At 37.6% G+C, this 18,130-nt stretch overlaps 1 protein-coding gene across 1 annotated transcript in view; it reads right to left on the reverse strand.

Annotated features, from left to right (window-relative positions):
* PIK3C2G (phosphatidylinositol-4-phosphate 3-kinase catalytic subunit type 2 gamma) overlaps positions 1-18,130 on the reverse strand; it is a 247,493-nt gene that overhangs the window by 203,820 nt on the left and 25,543 nt on the right. The window contains exon 2 of the mRNA XM_039708330.1: positions 13,799-13,951. The gene's annotated coding sequence lies outside the window, so the exon portion shown is untranslated. The remainder of the gene's footprint in view (positions 1-13,798; positions 13,952-18,130) is intronic.

Here is an 18,130-nt window from a genome sequence, read left to right on the forward strand (position 1 = left end):
AACAAACAAAATCCAACCCAAGAAAAAAAGCACTCCAGGTGATGATTCAATTGAGCCAGAGTATGAATCAGCAGTGCACTATATTATTCTGGGGGGACTTTAAAAAGAGCAAACAAGGAAACAAAAGCATGTAGAAAAATACTTTTGGGCATTTTCACATGAATCAAGCATTTCCCCAAAAAGGAAACCAGAAGAGGACTGTGGTCCTGACCATGGAAGTGAGGATTAAACAGGAGAAAACTCAGACAAGTGAAAAATTACAAGCGTGATGTGTAAAATATTCTGACAGCTGGACAAAAAGCAAGCCCCACTGCTCCAAGTCCAAGGAGAGAGTCCAACTGTGCAAGCAGAGCTTCTCAAATTGCCTGGCAGGGATGAGGCAGTGCCCAGCTTTTCCCACAGAGAAGGTGGAAATGCAGCATCCACCCTCACTCCTTTCTCCTTGTGCTGCTGGGGTTGCCCAGCTGGCCCACACATGGCCCCTGAGCTAAACTCTTATCACAGTGTAAGCTCTGGAAATATTGCAGTTTTCCAGTCAAAACATTCCAGGCAACCATCAAAGCCATGGACAAAGGGAACTGCTAAGCATGAAAAGCAATCATAGCTAAAAACATCACTTAACTAGAGCAGTGGAGAGGGTGGCCTTTAAACATCAGGGATTACAGATTTGAAATTCAAGTAAAAAAAGACTGCACATAGGAGTTTAACAACTACATTCTTTATACTCCATGAGTTCTACATACAATTCAAAGGACATCTCCTCAGTATATTCTGTGCCACTCAAAATTACTGTAGACTGCCCTCAGAGTTCCTCAGATAAAAACAATGGACATGCAGGCAGCTAAACACCAGGCAAAGCTCTCCCTTCTCTGCCAGGTTCCCCTGACCATGAGCAAGTTTCTGCTTGCACACCCATATTTCAAATTCACCACTTGGAAGCCTGGACAAGCATGCAAACCCCACAGTGGGATGTGTACTTCGTGAAGTGAAAGCTGCTGTGGGAGTGCAATCCTTTTCTGCAGAAAAGCCTCGCTGGTGTCTAACAACTGTGTTTAAACACACACTTAAAATGCACATAGGAAATTCTAGTAAAAAAAAAAAAAACAAAACAAAAAAACCCAAAAAACAAACAAACAAAAAACACCCCAAAAAAACCCCAAAAACAAACCAAAAAACCACTTTGTAATCCACTGTCAATTCAGGAATAGTGGTTTAAGCTTTTTTAAAAGTTGTCATGAGAGATCAAGAGGAAGCCAAGTGGCCACAGCCCATTTCTCCAGCACCAAGCAGATGCCTGAAACAGGCTTTCTGTTGCAGAAATAATCATCAGTGCTTAACAAACAAAGAGGCTACAAGTTCAGCAAAGCACATCGGGGCACTCCATCCCTGCAGCAAGCACTGAGGTCAACAGCTTGGACACTTTCCTAAAAGTATGAATATTCCTCAGCTCTTCTGCTGAATAGGGATGAGCTGGTCCCCCATCCAGCAATCCATTACGGTGACAAAGTGGCTCTTAGTATGCCCAGCAACATGTGTGACAGCAGCAAGTGTTGAGCAGCAGCCAAATTCTGTCTGGGAGAGATAAAATCAGATCCAGGAGGCTAATAAGATAAGGATCAGTGCTCTGTGTACATCCATCCATTCATCAGAGCACCGGTTTGAGTACAGGGGAAAAAAGAAAGGTTATAAGAAAAAAGGAAAGGGGAGGGGGGAAATAATCCTCCTAAAATGTTATTTATGTTTCAGAAATTTTGTGAGAACATCGAGTAGATGCTGTCATTGTCAGTAATGTTTTTCTGATGGTGCTGACTGGCACGAGGAAGAAGCTGTGTTAAATCCAAGTTATTTACTGCCTTTCACTCAAACCCATTCTACAGCAGAGTGCTTCCACAAGAGCTGCAAGAGGCAAGTTTACAATTGTAAATGAGACATTCTCTGTCACATAATGTACATATCCCTATTTTTTTTTTTACTGTAAATTCCTTAAGGCAGAGCCCATTATTAATGCTAAATACATTAAAATTCAAGTTGAATAGCAGAGAGGAAAATAAGCAACAAGTTAATTAAACTTCCAACAAACACTTCATTGGAAAATGCTGCAAACACCCCCAAGGAAGATTTGGAGTGTGGAAGAACAAAATGAAATTGATCAAATGGGCAAAGAAGTTTGCAGCTTAGAAATAATATTCTGTCTTCAATACATAAGCATGAAATAAAGAGTTGACTGGGAAAAAAAATCCAAACTATTTTCAGGAGACTCAGCCTGTTTTTACCTGTTTTACAAGGACACACATTTAGTTTGGGAATTGAAGAATCCTTTGCACATACAGAGATAACCCAGAAATTCACATTTGTGATCAGAATAGAGGCTGATAGATAATTACAAATTTCCACTACAATGCAAAACACACCTTCTTACAATTGTACCTTATTAAATCTCCTGTGAAGAAAAAGTCTGCCTTACCAGGGGAAGAGTCATGATAAAGGAAAGGGTCTGTCCTGTGGGTCTGACTCAAATCACACCTTCAGAGCTGCTTTTCACTACTGAATATCTAAAAGAGATATATCTGACTATACACCTATATATCTGACTATACATAACTGACACATATCCAAGTGTCACTTAATTTCTGTGCATGTTTCAGGCAGGTTTTGAAAATCTGTTACAATCATCAGGATGCCCACAGACGTCCAGCTTGCAGAGAGGAAATCAGTGTACACCTCAAATTACTGCTGGCACTACTAAAAGCAGCAGACAAGCTCAGCGGTGATTGTGGCATGAAGATTCTCCTGCAAAGAGTGAAAACTTTTAATCTTAACAGTTGTGGACCCTTAGCTAATTAGTTGTGTCTAAGTCATTAAATAGAGATAGCAATTTTCTAAAAAAAAAAATAAATTAAAAAATATAAAAATCTATCAGGGATTTCTATTTCTTTGTTATCTTTACTAAAGCTGGAAAAAATTCCAGGGTTTTCACAGTTTGTACAAATTGGCCTTGCCCTCAGAAGAAAATAAAGTAGGAAGAAGGAAGATACCAAGAAGGTCCTTTGAAGTAAATCACTTTACATGCTAAATAATGAAAAGATAGTATAAAATGTTTCTTACTTAGCAGAAATTTAGCATTTATAAAAAAAAGCTCCACTTTAGCAGGCCAAGAGCTGGAGGGTTTTCAATCCACTGAGGAGGTGTGGTATGGACAATATTCTCATTATTATTGGCCATATATCAACACTTCCTTAATATTGATAAAACAAAGTCCTGCCAGTGCTCAGGAAAATCACTTTTTTGAGACATAATAGTTTTCTTTATCCTTCCAGTCCTTGTCACCTCTCCACTGAGATGCCATTTCCAACACATCCCTAATGTTACCAGACTTCAACAGACCACGTGGAAAGGACTCCGAATTCTGACTCATTTCACTTAGGCCTCCTGTCAGCAAAGTGATATATTGCTTTACTGCCCTTCAGAGGAAGGCAAATCCCATAAGGGAAAAGGGGTGGAATCCTAAAAACCACCCCAGCATTGCCACCCAATAGCATCAGACAGAGCCTCAAGAGATCAGGGCTCAGCTGCTGGATCTACTCTGGAGTCACCTTCTCTGGGCTTAAATGCCTTCAATTCTTTATTCCCGGAGAATTTTCTAACCACATTCCTCCAAGAAAACATGCATGGAAAGAACTCTGTAATTTGTTTTTTGGTACTCACAGGTGTACACAAGGCAGAATTGAGAGTGAAATCAGAGAATTTAACAACCAAAACCCAAGAACTTCTGTGTTGGTGAGAAGCTGTTTTTGCTCTTGAGATGCAGAATTTACTTTTCCAGATGAGGACAAATTTTTTTTTTTTTCATGGAGTAGATTCCTTATGTAGTAGCAGTGATTTTCTTGTTCTGTGCTTTTCATTTACACTAGTAGTTTTTTTATGGCCTTCTGAACAAGTACAAGAGTTCCATTAAAGACTGCACCACTGTGGAATATACTTACATTAACAGCTGAAAAAACTTGAGGAAACCAGTATCTCTCTATGCCTCTTCAATAGCAGCTAAAACACAAAGTCCAAGCAGCTCCTAGATCATGTCCCTGTTTCACTTCTATCCAGTTCTTCTTTCTCATGCTGAGCAACTTCAAATTCTCAATTTTAGTTTTATTTTCTAGCACTTCCATTTTCCTCTGAAGGCTCAGAATGTGCTTTCTGATGCTACAGATAAATGCCCAGCCCTTTCAGCCTTCTCATTTAGACCATTGTAATTCTGATTCAGAGCTTGCAGTTCCTTTCCAAAGGTTGATATTTGATCCTCCAACTTTACAAGATGTTCCTGTGCCTGATATTTCACATTAATCCCACCTCCTAATTCTCTAATCATCTCAAATGCCACTTGAGATGGAACCTCAGAAGATAAATTCACTGCTAACATTGCTGCTGGCTTGTGAGTCATCACAAGTTCGGGACTGAGAAACTGTAATTGAAAAATGCTTCTCTGCAACTTCTTCCCCTGAAACATTTCACCTGATCAACAAATGATGCTCAAGGGACTTCTGTCTTCTCAACATCATCTTACATGCCACAGATAAAATATTATTGAATCCAAAAGTTCAGATAAACCCTAATTTAAAAAAAAGGAAAAAGAAGAAACAAGTATATAAATTCATAGGAAAGCAAACTCACATTTCTCAAGCTATCAGAGTTTAATTCTTATTATTATAGCATTCTGCAATGGCACCTCAATGTCTCACTGGAGATTCAGACCTCATTCTGGCATTTGCTGCATGAAAACATGGTGAAAAACAATCCTTTCCCTTCCGTGTTTAAAATCTATATAAAACCAACACAGTACTCAAAGGCATTTATACATCACATTCCTGCTCTCAGACCTGCTTTTCTCTGCAGTAGAGTTGAGGTAATTTCGGATGTCTCTCAAGACCTCCCCTTTTACCAGAAGTCAGGAAGGAAACCAACACCAAAAGAAGGTTCAAAGGCTGCAGCACAGACAGCACAACTCAGGAGGAAGGTGGAGGTTGAAACAAGGACCTCAGCAAGTCCATAAAAAACACCCCATTATCCATTTTCCCCATGGATTCTGCTGCCTTTGCTCAGGACAAATAAGGCTGATGTTGGCCAGGGCAAAGCTGATATATGTGGGGCTGTTAATGCACTGTTGAGCAGTGGGGTATTGTATTTGTGGGGTTCCCAGACAAAGGAAGGCATTATTAATTTCGATGTTCTTAGAAGGCTAATTTATTATTTTATGATACTATATTATATTAAAGAATACTAAACTATACTAAAGAACACTTACAGAAGTCTGAAAAGACAATAATGAAAACTCGTGACTCTCTCCAGAGCCTTGACAGAGCTTGACCCTGATTGACCAATGAGTCAAAACAATTCACATGACACCAAAGAAACAATCACAAGCAGCAAAACACAGGAGAAGCAAATGAGATAATATCGTTTTCCTTTTTTTCTGAGGCTTCTCAGCGTCCCAGGAGAAGAATCCTGGGCAAAGGGATTTTTCCAGAAAATGTGACTGCCACAGTGGGGTAAAAGAAAGGAGAATCTGCCCAGCCTGTGTTGTCACACAGCTCTTGTTCTGAGCCTCATCTTTCTCTGTTGTCCTCAGCCCTGATATTCATTCAAACTTTTGATAAAATACCAGCACTGAGACATGAGTGATTTGTCATCTTTATACCTTGTAAATGCAGCATAAAAATAAGTTAGACTGATTGAGATTACACTGTTGAGGCAAAACAAAATAGGGATCAAATCCAAACTGACAGCTACATCAATTTTATTAGTTTGAAAAGAAAAATTTACAAAAAAACTCTAATCCAAAAACCAATAAAGCACTTTGCCAAATATGATGTTATCTGAGACTCGTCATATTAAAAAAAGTTCTATTAAATCTCCCACTTTCAAGTTCAGCATCAAAAACACTCAGTTTAAATGATATTCTGTCATTTTTTTTCTTAACCTTCATGAAAAATTTACTATACCATTCTTAGAATTACTTGAATAATACATATCTTCTTTTAAATTCCAGTTATTACATGCACTTGTAAAATGCTATTTGATTTGATTTTTTCCTCCCACACCTTAAGCAAAATATGTGACAATTTTGTTTTCTCTGGGGTAGCATGTATACGAGCTAACCCGTTCCTGAGGGATTTTCAATTGCCAGCTAATCCAAACCTATTTCTTTTAGAATTGCATCCAATGAAGTTAATGGACTCAAGGGGGCTTGTTTTGCTTTTTTTTAAACTCCAGAGTGTATGCAGGGTTGTTTTTCTTTGGGTAGTTTGGGTTTTTCACATAAAAAGCTCCATAATATATTTTCTCTTGTCTAGTCCTCACTCCAAAAAAAAAAAAAAAAAAGGAAAAACATCACCTAGAAGCCCACAGCAGCAAACTCCACTGCCATAAAGGTTCTGGTCTTGCAAGACAGCCAATGGCAATAAATCCTTTTTCAGAGTCTCTTTGCTTCTGTTGTGATTAGATACAAGTCCAAGGACATTTAAAATATCTTTCACAGATAAACTGTTAAATATAATTGTTGAGTAAAGAAATAAAACAAACAAATCTCCCAGTCCCAGATGCTTTGCTGTTTCTTTGTTCCTCCCACCACCTCACACACATCGACTTATTCTCAAAACAAAACTTCACCTCATCTTTGCCTTTTTCCAATGCCTTTTCATCTAATTTTTCCAAACCAAACCCTTGAATTGATTTTGGATCTCACATGTCTGACTCAGTGGATTTTTGAGAAATGATGGAGCCTTTATGCCCATGTTTTTGAGCTGACAGCAGTGATGGGCCTGGTTCTGAACAGTAAAGTAGGTTTCTTGCTTTTGATGCTCCAAATATCACAAGGTCAAAGCGATCTGGGAAACATGGAGGAGAAGTCTCTCATCTGTACTTGAAGCAGTTCTGTTCAGTTCCTTAACTCTTAATGAACCCCACAGAAAAAATGTGAGCATACAAAAGTGCTCTGACTGATTAAAAAGAGGATATCCCAAGAGGAGCTAATTTAATATTAGATCAAATGAACTGGAGTTGAAATTACCATGTTTTTGTTGACTATTTTAACATATTCAGGGAAGGCACAGGGATCTTTACATATTTCTGAGTCTCTTTGTAGTATCATTCTTCACACGTTATACTAGTCAGTGTGGAATACATGGATTTGAAGGGATGAGGGGGTGGGAGAACTTGTGGAGTGGATCACTGATGCACCCCAGAGAAGTTTCTTATTGTGATAAAAGAAAAATCCTATCATAATTCATTTTCTGGTTTGTTTTTTTTTCTGTGTTAAACTGTGCAAGCCTCAAACAATGAAGCTCCCCAGAACGCCCTCTGCTTTTGTAAGAATTGGTAGCTCAGCTTAATACATAATCAAATTGTCAGAGAAGCCACAGTGCTCTTCCCCCTCCTCATTCCCTGTGTTGTGATCTCTGATTAAAAAAACAACTTATTCAAGACTTCTAGGAATACTTTCTGGCAAATTTCTTGCCAATGAAGAAATCATTATAAGGAAATGCAACTCTGCTTTTCAGCCAAGTTCTGTGACATTGTTTTAGCCATAAAGGCAAAAGAAACAGATGCAGGTTCACCAAGTTACCTCTCAGCTACCATTATTGTCTTGACTCCAAGTACTGGAGCAGGATTTCACCCCACAGAGCTGTGTATTCTCATGCTTGTATTCAAACTCAAATTGTATTAACTAATGCTACGAAATTTTGGTGCCACCAGAAACTTCTCACCTTTGGCAACATCCTCCAGAATCTGGTTTTTGGGGTTTCTTTTTGTTTACAGAGCAGTATCCATAATAGTACAACAATTTGGTAAGACACAGAATATAGACCATGAACACAAAGGGCTGTTTACCATTTCTGCCATCTCCCTGTGTGTATCCAATATTTTCCACTCAACAGCTTGCTGTTAGCAATGAGCTCTGCCAGGCTTCGTAGGCTAGACTGCAATCATCAACCAGAACTTAGAGCTGTAAACTCCCTGCATTTAACATGCTAGTATGTTTAAATAATAAAAGGTGAACAGAAATCTTGAAATAGAAGAAATCAAGACCATCCCTGCTACCAAAGGGTCAGGTAAAACACAAAAAATTCTCTGAAAGAATGCAACTGACTGGAAATAATTCACGATTTTTTTGCTGGGGTCCAATAAAAAACATGAAATTACTTGCATTCAAAGACCATATTGTCCATATCTGAGTAAATGCTTTGCAGATAAACCAGTTTAACCTGGAAAAGATGAATTAAGCTTAAAAAAATATAAAAGCTGTTTCAACAAGGAATAAGTGTGACAGACCTTGGGAAAAATATGTAATGAAAACTTCCAGACCAGGTGGGTCACTGGGTTATGTACAGATTTACAGGGAATAAATGTGATCTTATTCCCCCAGAAGGTGCAGATATAGACCTGATGAATTATTAGAACAGCTATAGAAATCTGAGTTCACAGTGGCATTTGAACCAGATGGTATTGGCAGGTACCTACAAAGAAAATCTATTTCATACTACAAATGCTCTGAATACAGGACAATTATCATTCACTTACACAGGGAAAACAACAGCATTGATCAGCTGAAACACTCATCACCCCACCAAAAACACACAGCTCAAGGCACATGTGATACCATGATCTCCCATGATGGATGGAGAGATCCCAGGAATTCTGTAAATAATAGCAGCAAGGCTCCAATAAAAAACAAATCAAGCAGGGATGACTGCAAACACAGATATGAATGTGGCCAGGATTTTGATGGATTAAGACTCAGCTACAACTGGATAATACTTTTGAGAGATGATGAATAAGGCTGCTGCAGGAATTGGTAACAGAGACAGAAAACAGAGAGAGTGAATGTTATACATTTGGCCAGATACTACAGGCACTGGTGCTCCTGTTTAGGTGTGATAATCATGATAGTCCCACTGACAAAAATTATCAACAACAGACTGGGAAGACAGAAGAAGAAAAAAAGAAGAGATTGCTAGAGATCTAACAGAACTCAGCTAGCCAGGGAAGCACCATGGCCACAAGCAGTGACCAGAGAACCATATAGAGCTATTCAATTTTCAGGAAATATACCCTGAATGCAGAAAAAATTCCAGGGAAGGGGAAAAAATGTCCAAAGTGCTTTCTGCTATCATCCATTTGAGAACAGTGAAGCATTGTATCCCTCTGTTTGACTAAACCAAATTATTCTTAATGACAGAGGTGAGTGGCTCAGCTTCCAGCAGCTATCTTCTTCAGTACATCATCATTATAAAATAACACTTCTCAAATTTTTCCTCCTTGTATGGAGGTTGATCCCTCCTTCTCTTCCCTCCTTTTGCCACGCGGGGGGAGCAGGATGAATTTAAAGCTGTGCAACAGCAGCAAAGGCACACTGCTGCTCTCTAAAGAACATCACAAATGACAACGAACTTATGAACTCTGTCTCCAAAAAACAATTCTCCTATTTTGTGGGAATAAATAAGTGAACTAATAGGTTAAAAAAAATTAAAATGGTAACGTTCAGGAAAACTGAAAACAGCAAAACCAAATCATTTTGTCTTTAGCAAAACTTCCTGATCACTTGAGGGTTTTCTGGCATTTCAGAGTTATAACAGGCTAAATTAATTTGTGAGGGTGTTACTTTTTGAGGCTTCTCAGTGGGAGATTGAGCACGTTCAGCTCTTTCAGGTGTCAGGGCACAGAGGCCACAGCTGAAACCAGGTTTGGGATTTTTTTTCAGCCAAAAAGGCTGGGGCTGAGCCCTGTGTGCCCAAACTATGCAGATATGTGCAATCTACCCTGGAAAATGATGGGTTCTAAGGGGATGCACAATGTGAAAGATGCATTCTCCAGCCCAACTGCACTGAGGCAAAAGAGTTACATCAGGGATTAATTTGGCATTTACTCTTCTGATGTTTTTTTCTGTGCTTGTAGCTATTACTGCTCCTTTGGCACCAACCCAGATTAGCCATTAGCCTGTGGATTGCCATTACTCTGCCAAGCTTTTAGAACATAAACAAAAAATAAAAGCCACTTTGCTAAGATGACAATAAACATTTAAAGCCCAATAATATCTCTGTGCAACTTTGCTAACAGTAAAAATATGGAGCCAGCTTTCATCTACAAACATGGAAAATGGGCTAAAATCATTAAGGCATTAGAGATGTTACATAATTAGAATTGTCATTTTATATTTGCTACAATAAAAAAAGCTATTTTACTTGGAGTAATTACCATCAGTGATTGGTGTTATTGTACATGCTGATTAAAATGTTTATTTCTGTGAGGAGAAAATTAATTGAGAAGTGGAACAAAAAGCTAGGGATAAGGAGTAGGGCTGTAACAATATTTTACATGGGACACAAAAAGAGGGCCTTAACCTATTCTTAATTTGATTTCCTGAAAAGTGTCTTAATCTGGACTGTGGCTGCCTTGCTGTTGCTTTAATTAGCCTAAAGAACCATTCTTTCCATTTTATCTTCCCCTACACAGAAGGAAGAAATACCCAAATCTTATTGTTGTCTTCATGTGGATCATACAAACGTATTTGATAAAGTGAAGAATACTGCAATTTTTATTAAAAAAGTTAATTTCCAAGCTTTATCTTTCAAAAACCAGGAGAATTTCAGGAATGTGTGAAGGAGGAAAGGGGTAACATGCAAGCTATTTTAGGAATGTGGGATTACTCAGGTTTCTTAAATAAAACCACTCCTCATAGCAGAAGAAGACTGGCACAATTTGTGATGCATTGGTGGCCTTAATAGATTTGGATATGAATAATATATGAATATTTGTGTCAGGAGAGAAGGAAAAAAGTCCCCGTGACTCCAAACAATATGGACAGCTTGTTTGGCAATGACGGGACAGAATCAGCCTCCCTTTCTCCCCACCCCAAACCAAAACCACTTCAACGATGCACAAGAACTTCTCTATCAGTGATGCTTCTTATTTTAATTCTCCATTACCAAAACAACCCTTTTCAGAGTTAGTTTTACTCCGTGGTAGAAACCCAGAGCTGTTCTAGTTTCCCCTGCTTGGCTTAGCTTCTCCAAAAGTCATTTAATCCTCTTTGTAGCACTTTCCAGCCCAGGCTGGGATCATTCTGCTGGAGGAGCAGTGATCAGAGCTGAAGGCTCCAGCACAGGTATTTTCTGCAGCTCCTGGGAGGGCAGCACCTGCCCTGCCTCTGTGCAAAGAATATTTCCATTTCCCTCTCAGTCTGTGTGTTCCTGTCCCACAGACCCCCCACAGCAGTGGTGGCTCAGAAAGTCTCTGTGGGTGCCTGCTCCTCCTGAAAAAAACACATTTTTCAGCTCAGCTTTTTTCTAAAGTAGCAGCCTGCACATGGCAACAGAAATGGATGCTTTTAATCCTCAAAAAAAACCAACAACATAGCAGTTTGTACTGCTGAACCTCAATTTCTTACATTACTCAAAGGCAAAAAAAAAAAAAAAAGAAAAAAGACATAGCAGTTTGTAGTGCTGAACCTCAATTTCTTTATATTACTCAAAGGCAAATAAATATAAATAAAATATACTGCACCTCAGCTTTCACTCCCTCTCTCCTTTTTCTTTCCTGTCTTTTCCTATCTGAGAGCCCAACACTCAGCCTCATCATCCTTACAAACTGCAAGTAGCATTATTTACTTTGCCATTTGTCCTCTTTATCTTATTCCAACTTAAAACCTCCTTTCGTTGGTCTCCTTTTTTGTGCATATACCTGAAAATAACTCTATTTACCTTGACTCCTTTCACAAAGTCTAAACCTGGCTTTTATCCAGTCTTGTCTGTACACAGCCCTGCAGCTTCTTGTGATGCTCAGTGCTCCTTTCCATCTCCAAAGGTGTTTTCCTCTTGGAGCTCATTTTGGTTATGCTGGATTTGCAACTCTTCTATAGCCGTGTTTTCTCCTGCTTAGCATTCTGATTTCTAATTGCCTTTTTTGTCACAGATGAAGGGAAGTGTGAAACCCCTGCATATTCAAGTCTCTGAGCTTTTCATGTCGGGTCACTTCTCTAACCAGTTCTTTTTATCTCCTCCTGGGTTCCCCTTTTGAAGTAACAAGAGACCTGAAAGTCCAAAGAAATCTCTTCTTTTCTTATGGTCACCATATCCAGTTGGTTTTTTTACCAATCAATGTGAACCTGAGAGACTTGTTGCAAACTGAAACAGTTTACAGTTCTTGTATTCATTTTTGGCACTTGTACAAATACAACTTTTTTATTTTTTTAAAGTAAACCTCACTTTAAAAAACAAAGTCAAGGAGAGACTAAATTATTTCTCTCAAGATGATACAGGACACCTTCCTTAAAGCAGAAAAGGGAGGATTTTGGCTTCCTCTGCTGAAATTGTCTGAATCAAACTTATTATCTTCCTATGCATTCTGATATAAAGCCCTCATAGACCTCATCCACAAGCAAGCACTTCCTTCTGCGCTTATTTTTCCAACTCACCTGAACTTAATGTCACTAGTTTGGAAGCATGGGGATGGGGGCAGGAAGAGCAGGAACAGGGGAGCACTGCAGACTACAAAGATATGCATTTACCCATTTTATTTAGTCCTGCTGTGTTAAGGACACAAAAACAAGCAAAATCCAAAGGGAGAGGTTCCCGTGACAATGCTGCTTAGTGTGCTGCACCCCATTTACCTCAAATAACTGCTGACACCCCCTTTTCCAGGGCTGTAGAAACAAACACAACATGGGTGGGACAATGCCCCTCAAAAACTCCACAAGCTGTGGCACCTCTACCTTTTATGACAATGCCATTTTAGTACAGCTCAACTATCCCACTGCAGTGGGCTGAACACCTCTGAGAAAACAATTCTAGTGCAACACAGCACTGTCAAGACGTGTCTGGATGGCTGGAGAACCAGAAATGTATCTGAGCCTCAGCATCAATATGATTTAAAACTTAATAACTTTTCTGTTTCCAGAAATAAAGCAAAGTTGTTATTTAATGGCTGAAATACTGCCATTTTCTCCAAATGCCAGTAATAATTTAAATTCATGACTCCTGTATTATTCATATGGTCCAATTTAATAGGAACAGTATTTCTGGTGCTCAGTGTTTATGAAGAGTGTCTCTTTGGGGTATACCTTCCTTTATGTCAAACAGATGCTAGAAATAACTACCTGGTGTTCTGCTGCTGTGAACTGGGGATTAAAAATAGGGCTCATAATTTTCTAACCTGAACAAGGGAAAACATAAGGATCTTTTCTCAACAAGATACCAATCTCATATTTCCCCTTCTTTTCATTTATCTCTCTTTCTTCACTCAGAAGCAATAGTTTCTACTAAGCACAATTTACAGACTCAAAGAAAACCCCACTTTTAAAATTTCATTATTTGTTACAACACCCCCTAGGCCTCTTCAAAGATCAAAAACCCCAAACCATTGCAATTATTGCAAAGATACTGAGAAGCACTGGGACAACTGGACCAAACCACTCATTTTCCCCTTCTGAGAACTGCAAAGGCTCCTGGAAGTCAGGGTAAGGCAAATTCACCATCTAGTAGGTGTGAATTGCACAAGAAACACAAAGTAAAATAAATGCTTATTTATTATTTGCAAAACTAACTACTTTTTGAAAAATAAAGAAATAACAGAAACAACCTTGACAGATTCACAGATTCCTTCATCTCTCTAGTATTTTTTGTTTTAACAAAGTACTTAAACTACTTTTTGAAAAATAAAGAAATAACAAACAACCTTGACAGATTCACAGATTTTTAAAACAAAAAATACTAGAGAGGTGAAGCAAAGTACTTTGGGGTCATTTTCATACCTGTGTTTTTCTGTGGAGTACTAAGAAGGAGGAGTAGTTTTTTGATGTTCAGTTATCAGAAGTCACTAACTTGAATAAATACCTCACAAAGGAGTGCAGGATATTCAACAGCAGTTCAGTACCCAGCAGTTCAATATTAGGTCTCAATATCACCTAGAAAGAAATAGTGAAAACCTTAATTCAACCTACATTCAGCAAAGAAAAATTGCGAACTAAGTTTAGAAATCCTTCTTTAGATCATTTAAAGTATCAGCTATTTCATAAAACAATTGTGTTTTTTCCTGCTATTAAAATCCTTACATTTATTTTTTCCTCCAAAATGTGGGTGTTATCTATAAATGTAACCAGTATTAAATGTTGTTCTTCTGTTTCCTGCTGACATAGGCTGTAATTCTTGGGATATTTGTGCTTTGAACAACTGAGATAGGGCATCAGTATAAGGGCATGAGTCTAAAATGAAACTGAGTAGGATGCAAAGGTTAAAACCAGAATAAAACAATTTAAACCATAGATTGCCTCTTATCAACAACCTTACAATAACAGGATCACTGACCACTGCATCTTGTTTTTTCCATATTTCTTTTCCTTATTAAGAGAAAATTAATTATGTTTCCAGATTATTGGAAGAAAAACTACTGAAAACAAATGGAGAAACAAGTTAGAAATTTTGCCAGGATGAAAATTGGGATAGATTTCCATTAGCCTGTTTAGAATTATCTCAGAAGATTTACTTTAGGGACAATCCAGAATTCACATTTTATACAGTGTATGCACATACTAGGAAAAACAAAGATCCATAAACAACCCATAAATTGGCTTTCCTTCACAAAAAACCCATTGTGGATGTTTGGACTCAGCATAATTAAAGATACTCTGTGTATTTTCTCTATTATATGTATCAATTTAATAATATTTATAATTCATGCTGCCATGTACTGCAAGCTTTTCCCCATCCACTCCCAAATTAGCAGTTTAGAGTAATCATTAAATTAGAAAAATAAAAAGAAAAAAAAGCCAAAATAAAGCAAAATAACACAAAAAACCCAAAACAAAGAAATCAAACAAAAAAGCCCCACAAAAACCTCATCACAGAAACCCATCATTTCTTTTTTTTCTACCACTGAAGAAGAATTATTTTCTTTAATGCTTTGTGAGATCACTCAAAATCTCTCTCCTGTAGCTAGACTAGAAAGCAGCAAAGAAGCAGAATTTAAAAAATAAGGTCATAAATGTATCATTGTAATTAATAAAAGCACCAGCAAATTTCCATCCTTATATAAAAACATGCTTACATACAAATGGGCACACAGACAATTCTGTGTGGTAATACAGAACAGCAGGGATATGAAGGGTGACCTCACTGATGACACAGTATCTCTGCATTAATCAGGAAGTATTTTGCCCAAAGCTATGAAAATAAATTAAGAATAATGCATTTAGATAAAGTGAAAAAGTTTCACTTGATGTTTTTGCTTTATGGTATAAAATGCTTTTGACATTAGTCTTCACATCTTTGAATAAATCCTCATTACCTATTATCTATTTCTGGATGGTACTACACTACTCATGAAATTTTCTCTCAGTTAACTTTCTGCTTTGTCTCTGACAAAGAGGCCTTTCCACCCCAAAACAACAACAAAAATATCCATTAAAAAGTCCTCATCACTAGATTGATCTATTGTTCTAGTAAAATACTTGACAGCTTTTATCAAATCCACATTTCAATTTGCTCCAAAACAGAAGTTAGCAGGCTTAAGTTGCAGTGGGTCTGATGGATAAACAAAATAAAAGACATATTAGAGAAGAAATGGGTAACAATATTTCTGGTAGCCATTTTTTCGTAGAGAGCAGTAATAAGAGAAAGACAGAATTATGATAGCAAAATTATTTATGGCAGAAATTCTGTAGTATTTATAGGCTTTTCTTTTACCATAATTTCACAGCATTTTTTTTTCCACTTTCCACATTCCCATGGAAAAACCCAAAAATTTTCCTTTGCAATCAACAGCACAAAGTTGTGCATTTAGGTAAAAACACCCCTTTGATTCCTTCCTTGAAGTTATTTTTTCATTATTAAAAAAAAAGTCAGAAACTTAGATAGCCTAAATGAACTTACAATTTCTTCTATGAGTCTGAAGGGGCAGAAAGTGATGCACAGGAAGTTCCATTTGAACAACTTTTCCAGTGTGACCATGAATGCAGTTATATCTTCAGATCAAGATTCTTCTTTTTTTTAAAGAGTTGTGTTGTTTTATCCCAGCAACGATATTTCATTAATCTATGGAGCCATTGGCTTACTTTTTGTTTTGTTTTTTTTCAGCTGCAGCCATCAAGATTCTTCTTTTTTTTAAAGAGTTGTGTTGTTTTATCCCAGCAACGATATTTCATTAATCTATGGAGACATTGGTTTACTTTTTGTTTTTTTTCAGCTGCAGCCCTTAGGTGATGAAAACATCAGATGGCAAAGAGGGAGAGGGGACACAAGCCAGAATTCCCCACTTCACAGGTGCAAAAGATCAGCTATTGATAAAAGCAGAATATGTCTCACACAGGACACTCAGATTAAAGCAGAACCTGGAAACTACAAAGCTGTGAATTAATAAAACGACAAAAGTAACACAAACTGGACTTCAGCTGCACACAGCAAATCACTGATAAACCCACACCTTTCACAGGGAGGCCAAGCTCTGCTCTCCCTGTGATTCAGACTGATTTTGTTTCATTCTGTTAAAATAAAGGATAACTTTGTTCAATTCTTCATGATAGAAGCCCCTAAAAACAGCACTGGAGGTAGAAGGACCCAAGTAAGCAAAACACAAACTCTAACTCAAGAAGATCAGACAGTTCTGTGTTCATCTCCTCTGTAAAAAAAGTAAATAAAAAGAAAAAATTACAATAAAAACCCACTGCAGCCTGTTGCCCAGGAGCTATTTCTGATTACACAATGGGGAAACACAGAAATGCTTTCCTCAAACTCTGTTCTGAATTACAGCCCCTATTCAATCAACAACGGCAGCAATGATCAGAGAAGAGAGGGAAGAAAACTGCTACTTATTTACTGAGGATCTTAAAAGCCCAGATCAGAATCTCAGCCAAATCCAAATACTCCATAAACTTAGACTATTTATCTGCCTTGTTTTCCACACATGCTGTAGCTGAATACTCAGCTGAGATTAGAACCTTGTTTGGTTAAACCAATGGAAATAGATTCCTCTATGGACAATCTTCTCCCAGTTCACAAATAGCAGAACTCAGCTCCCCTCAAACAGGCTATAAACAGCAAAAGCTGTAACCAAAATAAACTACTCTCTAAACCCGAGTAAGCATCCCCCCGGGGAGTTTGTGCTCTTTAACAACATCAATTTATTTAGATGTTATCGGTGGCACCTCAGCCTGGGGCAAAAGCACTGAGCATTCCCTTCCTGTGTGGAATCTCTTCACAGGCTCCTCTTATTCAGGATAAAGCACTTGAGGAAACATCTTGTTTAATTTGCTTTATTGCAATGATGAATATTGCTTTTGTCGTTTGATAGTCATTGAAAAATTAATGACCAACACGTCAATAATCATTTACTATGGTTCGATGCACTACATAGATTATCTTTTTGGTTTTTTTCTGAAAGGTAGGAATGCAATACAACAGAAGCAGTTTTTCCAAAATATTTGGATATTCAAGATGTAACTTGTGCATACTTTGACCATTTACTCTGGAAAACTATTCCATCATTGCCTCTGTTTGTAATGGGTTATTTTCTGTCTAGAGGTATTAACTTTATATAAACATATTTTTAAAACCAAATGAAAGGGAACAACCACATAACTTGTAAAAAAACTGCATCATCAAGAATGTCCTTAATCTAAAACAGAGTTGAGTTCAAAATACAAGATCCAATTTTTTAAATGCTTATCTTTGAAATAATTATGGATGTATACACTCAGGTTAGAATGGAAGAACTAAATTTTAGGGTAAAGTAAAACTGAGATTTTATACCAGTCCATGAAAAGCTCCATTTCTAAATTCCCCATGTTCTTTGAGATTAAAACTAGCTGGAGCTTTTCATAATGTAACATTGATTACTATATTTATGCTGAGCTAATCTGTATTTATGAAAAATTAATCCCACACTAAAAATTAGAAATCATTAATAGGGCTCAAGAGAGGAAGATTTCACAGACTCGGAAGTAAAACTATTTGCTCCTCACATGTTCAGTCTATGAACAAATACACACTTGTGTAGAGGAAGAAGAAAAAAAAAAAAGACTTTTTGAGATGTTTTAAAGACCTCTAGCAAGGAGAAACAGGTAATACCCATTTTACCAAGCCTAGCTTTA

This window comes from Passer montanus, unplaced genomic scaffold (assembly GCF_014805655.1).
Source record: "Passer montanus isolate IOZ18808 unplaced genomic scaffold, ASM1480565v1 scaffold20, whole genome shotgun sequence".
Classification (NCBI taxonomy): domain Eukaryota; kingdom Metazoa; phylum Chordata; class Aves; order Passeriformes; family Passeridae; genus Passer; species Passer montanus.